The sequence below is a fragment of the Cuculus canorus genome, chromosome 2 (assembly GCF_017976375.1).
Source record: "Cuculus canorus isolate bCucCan1 chromosome 2, bCucCan1.pri, whole genome shotgun sequence".
Taxonomy (NCBI): Eukaryota; Metazoa; Chordata; class Aves; order Cuculiformes; family Cuculidae; genus Cuculus; species Cuculus canorus.
The window spans coordinates 90,581,793-90,597,468 of NC_071402.1; the positions used below are offsets into that span (position 1 = coordinate 90,581,793).

General features: G+C 42.8%; 1 long non-coding RNA gene across 2 annotated transcripts in view; it reads left to right on the top strand.

Annotated features, from left to right (window-relative positions):
- LOC128851411 (uncharacterized) overlaps positions 1-15,649 on the top strand; it is a 28,933-nt gene extending 13,284 nt beyond the window's left edge. For both annotated transcript variants that reach the window (XR_008448786.1, XR_008448787.1), the window contains 2 exons: positions 2,069-3,677; positions 4,821-15,649. This is a non-coding gene — a long non-coding RNA (uncharacterized LOC128851411). The remainder of the gene's footprint in view (positions 1-2,068; positions 3,678-4,820) is intronic.
- Positions 15,650-15,676: the final 27 nt, after the last annotated feature.

Sequence of the window (15,676 nt, forward strand, 5' to 3'; positions counted from 1 at the left end):
CAGCCTTCCCCTAGAATTGAGATGGAAGGATGCTACATTGCAGAAATGTAGATCAGGAAAGGAGATCCCTTTACACCTATGTTTTTAAGGGATCTTGATAGTAATTATTAATGATCCCTAATTATTCTAGATCCTTTTTTTCTCTACATCTGTAATGATTTGGGATCTTTAGTTTTGCCCTCTGAGCTGCCTGGTCACTTCTGAGGAGGAATTTTACCCTTTCGTATGCACCAAACCTTTAGAGCCTGATCCGTAGTCCTCTGTAATCCATGATTTCCTGATCAGACTCAGGGTTATATGACACAACATCGGCTACTACCAAAGTAAGTGATGAACAAGATATTTGAATGATAAAGTCTCATATCTCCATGCAACACATTCAGGTCACTATTTGAAAGACATTTCCCAGCATAACCTTTTGCTAAAATCCTTCAACCCAGTTTACATTTGTTTACATCACAAGGCTATTTGTCCAATAGATTAAACAGTCAATATATGTAGTGGCCATAAATCTAGTGGCCATCACTAACTACCTTAAAACTGAGGAGACTGCTGTTCTGCCTCCTTTACTTCATCTAATAGTTGTAGCAGCAGTAGCTGATCTAGCTAATAATCTCAGTAGTCTGTCTTCAACTATCACCATTGTAGTGTCATGGGGAGAGAGTGTCAGTGTCAGGCACTGGTAGAATAATTTTTCTCCTGAAATAACATCCTAATATCAAACAATAAGAAGCTCTGGGACATACTAACCTGGTTGTGGCATACTTTTCCCTCAGCTGAGGTTGGTTTGCCATCATGGAGAGAAAAAAAACCCTCTGGGATCTGATGCTGTTTGACTGCTAACACTTGGCAGTCATTCCTTTACGTGAGCTGTTGGGAATCTCCATCACTGTGCAGCCATCTGAACCTTGTTTCTGTAAGATCCCAAAGGCCTTTACAAGGTTTGTTTATAATTAGCCTCATTTAGCTCTCTCATGACTGATTTTGAATATAAGGAAAGTAGATCCTATTAAAAAATTCATGCATTACTATCTAGGACACAGCGTCAAGTGTGGAGTAACCCATATTTTGTCATCATATTATTAAATAACAAGAATTAATTTACTTTATGGTGGCTAGCATAATTTGCTTTATGCTGGCTAGCACGGACAAACTAAATTTTAACATGTGGCAGTGAGCTGACATCTAGTAGTTTACAGATGTCATATATGGATCCAGGATATTTTATGAAAATGATGAGTGAGTTGTTCCTGATATCACAAATCACCTTGTTATTCTGCCAGGGAAATATTTCCAGTTTGCAGTGCCCTCTCTGAACTCTTGATCCTAACAGTGCAGCCCAAGCAGGTGCCTGTAGATGACCTAGAATTCCTGCGTACATTTTTATGTTGTATATACCTCTGTGGGAAGGAGTAGTGTTTAGAAAAGGAACAAGATTTCACATCCCATTGAAGAGTACCTACGGAATGGAGCTTTGGGTTCCATCTGCGAGCAAAATCCCCGCGGTTAAAGCTGTGTTTGATGAGATGTTGTCCTATGTGGCAGTACCAAACCCACTTCCACCCTTTGCTATGCACATCCACCTAATTTGTTGTGCTGAAAATCTGTTTGTTAGATAGTGTTGCGATGTAAATCAAGATAGCGACATCAGACCTGCAAAGTCAGCTGTCATCACCCAAAAGTCCTGTGCATTTGCCTCAGCAAAAATGAGGAAGGGTGGAAATGGATGGCAAGATCTGGCAATGTGCGATGCTGGTGTTGTCACCCCTGTCTGCCCCCACCAGCCCACAGGCCACCATGCCATTCCAACTGAATTTCTGGCGTATGAGAGTGAATAGTGATAGAGCTTTTGGGCTTACTGTGCACTCCACCTTTTTAAAAGAAGAATCATTACAAAAACAAAGGTCATTTAAAAACATACACCCACAAAAAAAAAAATTTAGATTAAAAAGTGATGCAAGAGTTTGACTTTTGCTGTGTCTTTTGCCATGATTCCTCACTAGAGCTTTATATGGTGTTTGTGGTCATGATGCTTTATTATTCCCACTGCTTTGTTTCTTCCCTCTAGGCAATAAAAACAGCAAAGCTAAGAAGCACAAATTTTAGTTAGGAGTGGTTGACCTACCCTTTGCAAACACCAAGTGCACTCTTGGGCAATTCACAAACAGGAAAAAGAGACGAGGTCAATGATCAACTCATTTATTGTGTCTTGACCCATCTTACTGACTCTACAGTTTGCTCCTGAGCTCTTGTGGCTAAAATCTCTTCACGCAGCAGTGTTTGGGATTTGCTGATTGAGCACAGATCAAGGGCCTCTCCATCACAAGGCCTCCCAGACTCACCTTGCAGGCTGGCTGGCTGATTTTTAGTGGATTGATGAATGAATTAGGACACTGAGTCTCACTCTGAGCACAAGGACTAGAGATCTCCATTCAGATTTTCAGGCTATATCAGCTGTACAGAGATATTCAGAAGAGAAATTTGCTGTGGCACAAGGACACTTTGGGGCAGTAAGAAAAAGCCCTCCACCACAACAACAGAAGGACATATGAGCATTAGCTTGTATAGGGGCATGGAGTTTGCCATGGAGAGTCCCGCATGGATCAGAAAGTGGTCCAGACACAAGACCTCTTAGAAACCAGTCCAGTCATTAAAATGGACACTCACATGACTCTAAAAAGTGAACAAACAAGTCATACAGTCTGCTGTGAAGTCCCTCAGCTCCTTTAGTGAACAAAACAGAGCACAGAGGGAATAACCTCTGCAAAATGCCAGTGATTTTGTACTGTTCAGCCTGTTCTGGTGCACTGAAGAGCAGCAGACTTTCCTGAGCCCTCATAACCTATAGCTTTTGTCCATCTACACAAAGGATCTCTCCTCTGCAACTCTCCGCAGCCCACAGAGGAATAACACTAGCTTCTTGATCCTGTCACTAATGTTGAAGAAAATGAGAGACAAACACCAGATAATGTCATCTGATGACTACAAGAGAAATTAGTGATGTGGCTTATTTCGAGTGGAAAGGACCAGGAAAACCTGACTTTTGTAGCTCTTCTCTGGAACCCAAATCAGACACACACACGCTTGGTGAAGACTACTACTGCATTGGGCTTCTCTTCTCTTCCCAGAAGTGCAAGTTTCCTCTGGATGTCTGTCCCTCACTGGAGATATGAGAGACTTGGTCCAAAACAGTTTATTTCTCATACATGAGTGAATATCTAACTGCCCATCTTCAATCTGACTGATGACAACCTGTACAACTTAGCAATCTTCCTTCTTCGTTTGTGGATCTGATAGATGGCTGCTCTTCATGAGTGCTGCATGCCAAAACAGGCAACACTCTGCGGTGAGCAACATCTGTAGGAGAAAGTCTATATGAGAGTGAAAAGGTATTTTCCCCAACTTGTTCTGCAAGGACAATTCAAACAGCGTATCCCATCAAAATGCTGGTTTAGTGTCCTTTGGTTTCTTTCCTTTGTCCTTGCTGACCAAGAAAAGACAATCCCATTTCTCTTTCCCAAAACCTCAACAGTAAAATTCATTTCAGATCATCTCCATGAGCTGACTGGATAGAAGAACCTCTCATCAACATATTCATTACATTGCATTCATTCCTCTAAGATAATGAATCATGTATCCTCGGACTTGCCTGCACTCGAAAGTTCTCACTGATCAAGGTAAGGTGCAAATATAAAGAGCTATTGCTGTTTCTTAAGAGCAGCTCAAGGATTGAGTTAAGCAGGAACAATGCACTCTGCTTTTGCAATAAGAGCATCCACACAAGGTGTTAATCAGGAATAGATGATTGGAAATGACTCAACACAGAGGCTTGGCATAGGTAAATCAGCTACACTCCCTTAAACCCCTTCCAGAGTGTGCAGCTGCCCTTGCCAACAGCAGGAGAGCATGTCAGGTAATCACCGCTGAAGCTTCTACAGATAATCTCAATTAATACTGTACATGTTGGAGTCTGTACCATGGAATGCAATAGTTGCCTTAAAGCAGCAGTTGCCTTAAACCTTTAATATTAGTTGAATTATCTGCTAAAGGATGGCTGAGAATAAAGGTTGGTGTGTTTGCCCGTTGAGCAGTCAAGGAAATTAAAAGGCATTTGACAAAATGTTCCAGTTGCAGATGAATGACAGAGCTAGATGAGACTTGTCCACAAGAGTCTGTGATGGGTGATGGTATTGCTGCTCGACCAAGTTGTTGTTAAACAACAAAGCTACGAAGGAGTATTTAGCAGGTTGCAAATGCTCTCCTATCTTTCACTTTTGCAAATTTTATTGAGTTATCCATTGAGTGATGCTGCCCTTATTCTCTAATTGTCCGCGGTCAGTAGAGGTACTTGACAAGCCATCCAGGAGGATCTATCATTGCACAATCTCATACTTGACTGTCAAAGCAGTTCACCTCTTTAGACTTGTGCCTACTCCTTTTGTGCAGCTGATGACACCAGGCATTCCTCAGGTGTCCTTAAGCATGATACTCGGGTAGGGGGGGGGGGGGGGGGGGGGAAGAAAAAAAAAAGAAACAAAACAAAAGAAAGCAAAAAAAAAAACCAACCAAAAAGCTTGGAATTTGCATTTCTTCTATATTTTTTTTCTATATTTTCTCTTAGCCTAACCCAAAGTACTTTTTTTGAAAAAGTACTAGCCTGTTAAGGAAAGGTGTGAAGGAATTAGGTCTCTGGTCTCTAATTTATATGCAGAAACAGAAAAATATCGAAACAGAAAAACCTCCTACCCTTACTGTGATTAAAGTGACTGTGAGAACTATTCGCACTTTCAGACCATCTCTGGTCACTTTGTTCTTTTTAGGCCATCACAGGTATCTACAGAGACAATTGCAGAGGCTCCCAAGTCAATGCTCAGTGAAAAGCAGGTGCTTCCAGAAGGCAATGCCAGGCTGGGCTGTGTTCTTCCAGGGAACACACAGACTTGTACCACTCAGACTTGTCCCATTCAGACCTGTGACAACTGGACATGGATCTGTGACTGCCTTTGTGCTGGCCTCTACACCAACCACCTGTGAGCTGAAGAGTGGCGAGTCCCCCTTTCTCCAGTGCCGTGGGGTGGCCAAAGGCAACTCTGTGAGGGTCATTCCTGCCTTGCAACTCACACAGTGCTCTACTGCAGCTGTCATCTGGGCTCAGCCTGTTCTGGGGACCCGAGCATTCCAGAGAGGACACAGAAAGGGTTCTTCAGAGGCAGGCTGGTGGAACAGTTTCAGAGTGTGGAGGCACAAGTGCAGGAGGAAGAAGATATACTTCTTGATACAAGTGCATACCACCAAGCCTGTACTTCAGCGAGGACAGATAAAGGTGTTGGGATACAGCACAAAACCCACCCAAAATGGCCTAAGACTATTTTCACAGTTTTCTTTTTTAATTTTTTTTCTTTCAAGAATAACCTTCTCATCAATCCAACCCTGAGATAGTTAACACCTGGGACTAAAAACTACATCTGATGCATATCTGCACAGTAGGCTAAGAACAAAACATTTTGTTTGGGTCTTGAAGTCCACAACTCAACAGTTACTTAAGCTTGAAGATCAGCAACTACAACTCCAGCTGATAACACTGGGAACTGAGAAGATCTCATACCTTTGAAAATGAATCCCAGAGAGACTCAGAGAATTTCCATTAGTGCCAGAAACCAAATGAAACTTCCTGATGGTTGCGTTTTGTATTTGGAGTTTCACTGACCTGGAAAATAATACATAGAATATATATTCCATGTATTCCTCAGGCAGCTTCCATGTGGTCATCTCCTGCACTGACGGCAATACTCCTAGCTGCAGTCAGTGAATTCCTTTGCTCTAAATTTGTCCTCCAGAGCTATATCTCTCCAAAGATATAACATGACTTAGAACTCCACTTTTATGATCATAGAAGATTTTGTTCTCACTCTAGTCTTTAACAGGTGCATCCTGAGACTAAGCCCATTTTAGGAACCTGTCAGAGGAAAAGAGCTAAAATGAGTTGCTAAAGCTGCTGTCTGACCTTTAAGTACATACTTAGAGCTCCATTTCAGGGCTCCACAGGCCCAAGGGCTTTCTTTTCTCAGTGCCAAACTCAGAGTTTGTGCAGGTCTATTTTGACTCTGGCTCCTCCGAAAAAGGAGCTGAGTCCACATACTAAAGCCAAAAGCTGTCTGCACAGAAAATTGTGGGAAAACTTTGCACATCAGCAAGTAACTTTCCCGTACACTAAGTGGAAATATTCAGGGTAAGCCTTTTCCTCTTGATTATGTTTTCTCCTACACCTTGTTCTTCTGAAGCAGCTCCTGTAAGTAACCCGAGATACGAAATTTGCATTCCACAGTGTAAAAATACTAAAGCTCCATTGCCTCATAGTCTGCTTCCTGTGCTGAGAGTCCATCAGCTCTCCAGGACGTGCTGTCAGGAGACACTGTCTAGGATAGAGTTTGACATTTGGAGGTCTCAGCGGATCACAGTTATGATTGGTGAGGAGAATATAGTTCACAAAGCTGCTTGGGAAAGGTGTGTTGGAAAAGAAGAGGAACCATGGGGGAGAAGGGCAGCCAGCTGAAGATGTGGTGAATCTGACTGAGAGAACTTTCCTCCTGCCCAAGTCAGGAGCTGACACCAGCCACCTGTCCACTTGGATTAGAGATGTTTCTCTGACCTTTTAAGGAATGGATGCCACCAGGCAAGAAGGGAGCCACAGCCAGAGCCTGTGCTTGTATGACTGGTACCTAAAATGATACCATAGTGGCGTTTTTTCAAGTGTCCCCCTTGCCACATAAGTGACTGGAGTATTTGCTAACACTGCATAAACACAAGGAGGCTCTCAACATTTGTCATCATTTCTCAATGGAGAAATGTTTCACGGTCAATCCTGGCACAGATCAGACTGCCCAGTGGGATGGTAGTCTCTGGAGGAGGCACCCATGCTATGCATCTTAGAGCATGTCAGCTCTCTTCTTCTCCTACTTGGATGTCAGACTGGAGATGCTGGCCCAAAAGTGGAAAATGGTTTTCACTTCTTGTCCCCAGCTGGCATAAGGTGCCTTAAGGAACAATACACGTAGACAAGTTTTAGCCAAAATGTTAGCAAGTTCAGTCACTGGCTTCCTTGGAACACCCCCTCTCTGCATAGCCGTATCTCAGGCTTGGTTAACTCTGAACTACAGTGATGGCAAGCTTAAGGGACACCTAAAGGGCAAAAGGCAAAGAGGGCCAGGAGAGCTGGATGTTTTTCAAGATGGGATTATTAAGGGCACAGGAGCAGGCTGTCCCCATGTGCTGTAGAGACAAACCGACAGGGAAAATGACCGGCCCGGCTGAGCAGAGAGCTTTTGCAGAGACTCACAAAAAAAAAAAGGAGAGCTTATCACCCTTGGAAGAAGGAGTAGGTGACTCAAGAAGAGTACAGGGATCTTCTTACGTCGTGCAGAGAGAAATATAGAAAGGCGAAAGCCCGGCTAGAACTCATTCTGGCCAATGCTGTAAGAGGTTAAAAAAAATATTTTTTTATGAATACATTAATAACTAAAAGAGAGTAAAAGAGAATCTCTGTCCTTTATTGCATGGTGGGGGGAGAGGGAATCATTGCCACAAAGGATGACGAAATGTTGAGGTGTTAAATGCCTCCTTTGCCTCGGTCTTTAATAGTCAGACCAGTTATCCCCAGGGTATTCAGGGAGCTGGAAAACAGGGATGGAGAGCAGAATAAACCCCTCATAATCCGTGAGAAAGCAGTTAACAACTAGCTGGATAGGATCCACCCAAGAGTACTGAGGGAGCTAGCAGAGGGTCTTGACAAGCTCTTCTCTGTCATTTATCAGCAGTCCTGGTTAACAGGGGAGGTGACAGATGACCGGAGGCTTGCCAATGTGACACCCACCTACAAGAAGGACTGGAAGGTGGTTCTGGGAAACTACAGGCCTGTCAGCCTGACCTCAGTGCCAGGAAAGATTATGGAGTGGTTCATCTTGAGCACATTCATGAGACGTGTGCAGGACAACCAGGTGATCAGGCATGGGTTCATGAAATGCAGGTCCTGCTTGATCAACCTGATCTCCTTCTATGATCAGGTGACCCACCTGGTGGATGAGGGAAAACCTGTATATGTTATTTACCTTGACAATCGAAAAGCCTTTGACACTTTATCCAACAGCATTCTCCTAGAGAAGCTGCCTGCTCATGGCATAGACAGGTGTACTCTTACTGAGTAAAACACTGGCTGGATGACTGAGTCCTGAGGGTTGTGGAGATTGGAGCTAAATCTAGTTGATGGTCAGTCACAATTGGCTCCCCAGGGCTCAGTGTTGGTTTCAGTTCTGTTTAATACCTTTATCAGTGATCTGGATGAGGGCATTGAGTGCTCTCTCAGTAAACTTGCAGATGACATCAAATTGGTTGGGAGTGTTGATCTGCTCAAGGGTAGGAGGCATCTACAGAGGGATCTGGACAGGCTGGATCAATGAGTCCAGGTAAATTGTATGAGCTTTAACAAGACTATTCTGTAATTGTGTGATTTTTAAGTTATTAGACATGAGCGATATTTCTGATGGTTGCCTGGTTGCTTGTTGTGGAAACACTGCTTGGGATAGTTGTGTAGTAAGTGTCTTGATGTAAGCAGGTCAATTTTTTTTTGTTCAGATGGGTTTGTTTTGAGTGCTGTAAGTCTTCTATTTATTCACCTTGCTATTAAGGTTGAGTTCTCCAGACACTTCAGTGCACATTACCTTTTCTTATTGTCTCAATATTTTCTTCCAAGATAGCATCACTGCAGACCTCTTAGTCTTTGCTCCAAAGAGCCAAGAACATAAGGATTTATGCAAAACCGTACAACAAGCAGTTTGCATAATAAGTGCCCACTGTCAAAGTACCTCATTACTTACTGGGCACTCTGCTCAGGCACGACAGTTATGCTGTGGTCTATAGCGCATCTGTACTTGTACCAAGTGATGAATTTGGCCACTCAGTCAGAGGACTTGTTCTTGCAGATAACCTAAACCAGCAAGGCTGAGTGAAGACAGCACTCATTGCCATGTGGGCACTCCAGCCTGGATACAACCATGGCTCTGTCATAGGATGCAAAACCTTGCTGCAGTGCATACTGCTCGCAGCAGCGAGAAGCACGGCAATCATCTGAAAGTAACCATTCCCTACAGGTTAACTTAAATTTATGTTGGTTTAATTTAAGACAGTCGGGAACAGTTTTCAAGCTGAAACAATAAAAACCACTCCTAAAGTGAAATAATAGATGTGGAATAATTAAATAACAGAAAATATTGACATTTGGCAATAATTACAAAGATGTACTGTCCACAAAAAGTTTGCTGCTGATGAAATGGAACCAAAACAAGTTTCTATGTAGACTATAACCCCAAGGCATATAACTCTTAGGCATGTTTGAGAAGAGGGTTCACTGACCTCAAACTCTACTTGAACAGGGCAGGAATTCCACAGACCAGATAATTTTTTACCTTGTGCTTTATCAAGAAGAAAGTTGAGGCAGGCTTACAGGCACAAAACACATGCTTTATTCACTGGTTTTGTAGTTGATGGCATACATCAAGTCCAAGGTTAAAGGGAAAATTGTCCCCAATGGCCAACCAAAAAGAGATATAGTTGGCGATCCTCAGATGAACATCCTGCCTCAGATGTCTGCTCCAGTGCGGCAAGGGATCATAGTCATACCAGCAACCACCCACTATAATTTTCCTCTGGTAAAATTACACCCTTCATTAAAGCCTGTTCAAGTTGCCTTTCAGTGATCTTTCCCTGATAACAACATTGGCACTGCTGGATTATGCTTAACTAGGTACAAATGTTGCACTCTAATTGTCTGCTAAGCTTTGGACACATCTGTAATTACATAATGCTTATCATATATTAAAATTACTATTATTCAATATCATTCAATTATTAAAATTACTATTATTACTATATATCTGTTGTATTTGTTCTAATATGGAGTCATCAGTCTAAAAGTCATCAAGTGGACAAGGTGGAAGAACTTCAGTGCAGATTACAAATTATAACTAGACAGCAATGCAATAAGAAGGTAGAGGACAAGAGGACAAAAGGACAGCTGAAGCATAAGAAAACAAGCCCTTTCTTGGGGAATTTGACATAACAAATGCATTGGTGCAAGGCCATAAGGAAAAGACCATTGACATACCAGGCCAATAGGCTGCCATAGCAGCCCCAGAACATGTAAGTGAAAGGCTATAAGCAAAAAAAGCCCTCTAAAAACTGCAAAGGGAGGGCCTTCACCAACAGGCAAGTACAAGCACTTAAGCACCGTCCAACATTTGGATAATACAACTGCCTCTGAGCCTCGCAAAAATGATGTAGTAATAGGGAGGGGGGTTTTGAGCTTATCCTGCGCTCCAGGTACACCCAGAGTTTCAAACTAGCTGTGCATTTGGCATACAGAATTTGATAGGAAGGTTTGAGCTTTTATTTTCTAGTTTTCATTAAGTACATGACCTGCCATAGGCGGGGAAGATTAAAGAGTAAGGAACACCTATATCTAGAAAGAAAAAAAGCAGAGGTCAGGAGCCAAGTGTCAGTGACTGCATCAGGTGCAAAAATACAATTAGTGACATAACTACTGAAATAAAATACCAATTTATATGAGTATTCACTATATACTTTTGACAGCCTCAAACATTGTGCATTATCAAATAAAAACAGGATGACAACTCTCTAATTAGTAAAGAAGGAATACTAGAATCATTAAAGCTCATTTAATGGATTTTATTCTGTAAGATACAAAGACAGAAAAGTTTTTAGTGCACAGAGGTTAAGTGCTGAAAAATACCCAGTAAAATCATGCATATATTTGCAGCTATTAAGACACATAGCAGCTTTTCTAGAACACAAATGTGGTACACAGAGTAACAAATCCTGCAGCAGCACCATGGAAAACTTTGGTCTGAAGGAGAGAGAGGTAAGAGGATCGTTCCCTCTTGGACAAGACCCAACTCCCTTCAGATACTGCAGGTACAAAGGGTGCGTGTTAGCTGTGTCTGTGTCTTCCTCTGGTCAGTAGACAGAAATGGGTACCGGAGACAATTCTCACTATACAAATAGCCACTTACGGTGCCTGGTGGTGAGGTGAATGCGAGTGATTTTTCTCCCCTAGTGATTTTCCCAAGAGAACTTGCCATCACCTGGAGAATATTTTCTCTAGCATACCTCTCCAAGGTTGACCCTTTAAATGTGCAAGAGTTCTGCAGCCACAAGACAGTGATTTTTTTTCTCTTCAAAACATCTTCACTTTCTCTCCCACCTTCCCTCTTTCCTCCCAGTGCTTAGATCCTTTTTGCTAGCAGGATGGCATTTTTTTTCCCCCGTTGCTATGTTGGTAGCCTAGTTTCCGAAGGAAAGGGCGTTTATGAGACCACATTGTCTGTTCAAGTGCCAGTCAGTCCCTCCTAAATAATTTTCAGGCCTGTGAGCTGAGTTTGATCAAACTTGACAGGGGATGGAAGTCTCAAAGGTTTGAGTTGCCTACAAGTGCTGTGAAAGTGGGCAGACAGAGGAGAAAAATCCTAGGAGTGTGTCCACTGCAGAAACACAACCGTATTACTAGGCACCAGAGAGTCCTCTTAGGAGACAGTCATTACCATCGGAAGATACAATTTCACAGATTCAGCAGCTCACTTGATTAACAGATGAGCAAAATGTTCTTCTCTCCTTCTTTTAGAGCGCAAGTCTTACAGCTACAGAGCAGCAGGGGGAGAAGCCCAGAAATGGCAAGATGGCAGAGTGAATTTAGAGCTGACTGCTGCTGCTTCTTACACCAGTGCTCATGTGGAAGTCTGCTTTAATTCCCTTTAACTCCAGTATCCCCATTTGCATGATCTAGTTAACACAAATGATGAGATCAAAAACTTCAGACCATGGATTAATGTGAGAGGAGCAAGTCCAATATTGCCCTGAGCTGGCACAGCCCCACCGTAGTTGGTGAAGCTGCCTTATAGTGGGCCATCACTTCTAAGTGCAGCTCCATGGCTAAGCATCTGGCTCATTTTCCTTTGCATTTGTCTATATTGCAGTTGCTAATAGCATTTTGTTTCACATGGGCATAAGTCAGACCATAAGTTGAAGACCAACAAAAGCTGTGCCTGCTGCATAGGCTGGCTCTCACTTATTCCCGACATGGCTTTTCCAAGAAAGCCAGCCACCTCAGGACTGCCTGACTAGCGAACCTGAACAAGCTCCTCACAATGCCTTGTTAACACTAGCAATGGGGAAAAGCAAGCTATTTGTGCAGGTGGGATTCAAAGAGAAGCTGAAATCACTTAGCTTATGGAAAAAAAACCAAAGTAACCGCAGCTGACATCAACATGGAGACTGGGGAGTTGTGCAACTTTGTGCATTCAATGAAATATTGATGCCTTTTTCTTCTCCTAAGTCCTTTAAGTTTTGACAAGCCAGATCTCTGATTTAGGTGGAGAGAGCACATATCATGACACCTAAGGAAAAGAGAGGGAAGGGAAAGAAATGAACCATTGATGCCCAGCAAAACAGGGAACTCACCAGCAGTGTGACATGGCTGAAAATGGAGATCTCCACAAGAAGGACAGGTATTGCAACTTGTCCTCGACAGCCTAGCCAAGGGCACAGGCTGAAATTGACGGTCTGGAACACCTACTGCGCAGCATCTGCATCAGGTCGGTATGCTACAACATTCTTTAAAACAAGGCTTCTTAGGAGGAAGATGTGAACCGCGACTCTTGTGCTCTCAGAGCTGAATGTGTTCTGTTACATAGCAGATCTATGAAGCCCCAGCGAAGCATCTTTTACCTATTATTTGTTGTCATTTCAACCCAGATGTTTTTCTTCCGATGAAAGCAAAAGGATAAAATAAGATTGTCCTAATTAATAATGCTTACATCCTCGCGTAGCATTTTTCACCCACCAAAGATCTCGTGGTACTACTCCCACTTAATAGACAGTAGAAGTGAGGATGAGAGAGATCAAATGAAATGCCTTGGCAACAGAACAAAACTGAGTCTTGCATCACAGGTCCAGTAAAAGGGCCAAGGGTACCTCTTAAGTCCTAATAAAGAGCAAATCTTAGGATAGTTTTCTGACATATTGGATCCTTAAATAAGGTGTTGTGAAACAATTGTGGCTAATGCCCCATACTAACAAAATATGTTTTGGATTTTTCATCTAACAACATAATTTAGGGATTTCTTGGAATATAGGAAACAAAATGGGGCAGTGGCATTACAGGAATCATTCTTTTGTAAAGGCAGCTTGTGCCAGAGGACTGGAAAATTGAAAGTGCCCCAAAGGAGCACAGGAATGGATAAGATCTCTTTCACTATCAAGTCAAAATAAAATGCAGAAAGGAGCCTAAGTGCTGAATGATCAAATTACTGTAAAGCTTCTTGTACTTAAGAACAACTATTACAAGCTCTGACTAAGACAGATTCTATACTGGACACATGATTTGACTCTTGAAGAGGTACATTTGGCACAATTAGACCACATACCTAGCTAGTCCTGAAGAAAACCTTACTGAGAGTGTCTGCAGCAAAGAGGTGACATAAGGGGGGATAAATATGATTAAAACAACTCCTGTCAATGTCAGCAATTTTTTTTCTTATGTTTTCTTCCTTTCTTCCTTCTATGTTTTTTCTCTGTTTGGTTGACTGGGTATTTTTGTTTGTTTGTTTGTTTCCTGCCTTAGGGAGCACCAATTTGAATATCCACTAGTTTCCAAAGCGTTATAAAAATGGATTGTGTTAAAGTGGTATTAAAGGATGTACTGCCCATCCACTCTTGAATCTGCTGCTTCACAACAGAAAAGATGCCATGCAGATTTGATCTTTGATGGCCAAGAGATTCAGTAAGCTTTTCACAGTCCTTAGTAAACTGATATTATAGGCAAGAATCCTGGAGGCACGAAGTATGATGCACACACAAGCACTTCATACCTTGGTGCATGAACCTGGAGTTCATATTCGGGTACCATAGCTGTCAGAAGCAAAACTTGTCAGAGCATTCTAAGTTCTTACCAAGGCAAAATGCATATTGACTTCAGAGGATACTTTTTCCCAGAGAAGTACTGTGTAAAAAAAAAGTCAGGACTAGTTGTTTGTCCCCTGCAGCAACGCTATCTCTCTTACTGAAAAGACTTCCTGCATCTGTAGGCATAGATTTCCACTGATGGACACCTGCACTCCGGTGAACTACCTGAACTCCAGCCTCACCCTGACCTTCAGCAGGCTATTTCCAACTTTCCCTCCTATCAGTTTAGGAGTAAAACAAAAAAACCCAAACAAAATAAGACAAACAATAAAAAATAAAAAGCTAAAGCAGAGGTCACAGACTGGGTTTCTGATCATTTGAATAATTTGAAACAATTTCTGAAGTATATCCTCAAAGGCAAAACCTATGCTAGTGCTGCCTGCCTGTCCATTAGCAAACTCGCGAGCATGGGGCTTTGAGTAATATCTTCCAACACAGACAGAACACAGGGATTTGAGGAGGAAGGAACAACCAGTAACTCACCAATGACAGTGTTGCCTCACTCTCCCATGTCACCTCCAGCTTTTCTTCTTACTGGTGGAACAGGACAGCAGAAGGTCCTTGTCCCAAAGCAAACAAAAACCCTTTGCTGTACCACCGCTGCAACAGGCCTTGGGTTGAAACTGTTTCTCTGGAATGACAGCAGCCAGCTGGAAGCGTATTTGCCCGTAGCATTGTTGATCATCAGATGCTGGTAGCCTAAAGCAACTCTTTTGGACAGCTAAAATTGCATCTGATTTTGTAGTAAAGATTCCTCTGCAGTCCCCCTCACTTCCCCCATCACAAAACAAAGACAAACCCGCTTCTTTGCTCTGTGATGACGAGGAAAATGACTGAAAACCAACCTGGCTTGCCACATCCTCCTGCTAGTCCTGCTAGCCACCTCCGGCACCAGCCTCACTCTGCAGCAGCCCAGTAAGCAGAATCTGCAGCTAAAGCAGAGAAGAGGGAAAAGCTGGAGGAGGAGGAGTGAGGGGAAGGCAGAGAGGCTGCATACCTAGAAAGCCAGGGTTATTCCTGCTGCCCACCCTGGAGGCACCACCTCCACATCAGGCAGGAGTAACAGAGGGAGAATCTGACTCTCCTGATTTAACAAGCTCACTTTCCTTTAGCTGGAGTCCTCAGGCAGTGCTGTAGTGCACCTAATGGCACTAATTATTAATGAATCAGCCTTGATGAACAGGAAGGCTGTACTAGCCTCTGTCTCTTTGGGTTGACAGCACTTCACATAGTCTACTGGATTTTACTGGGCAAGAAAGCAACTGCACAGACTTAAACAGGGCCCTGGAAAGGAAAAGGACTGAGATAGTCACTGATGCATTTGTCCCTAGCCTGTGCAGACAAGCCAGGGTCGAACAATGCCTTGCTGTGTCTTCTGGGGCATATATAGCTATCAGAAAGTCCTGTGAGACAAGGGTACTGCACCTTACTTTCACAACATCCCTTCCTGCTCCCTCGATAAGGACCAACCTGTTTGTCCTTGCTACCATTCAGGCAGCTTCTCCTTACTTCTGTGTGTACCGGCTCAAGATTTTGCTCCTAACACAGGCACTCTCCACCCCTCTGTTACAGCCTTTGAAAAGAGCAGATGGGAAAGGGGGTTGCTTTTATTTTTTTTCCCCCTGTTTAAATAAAAAGAAAAAAAATC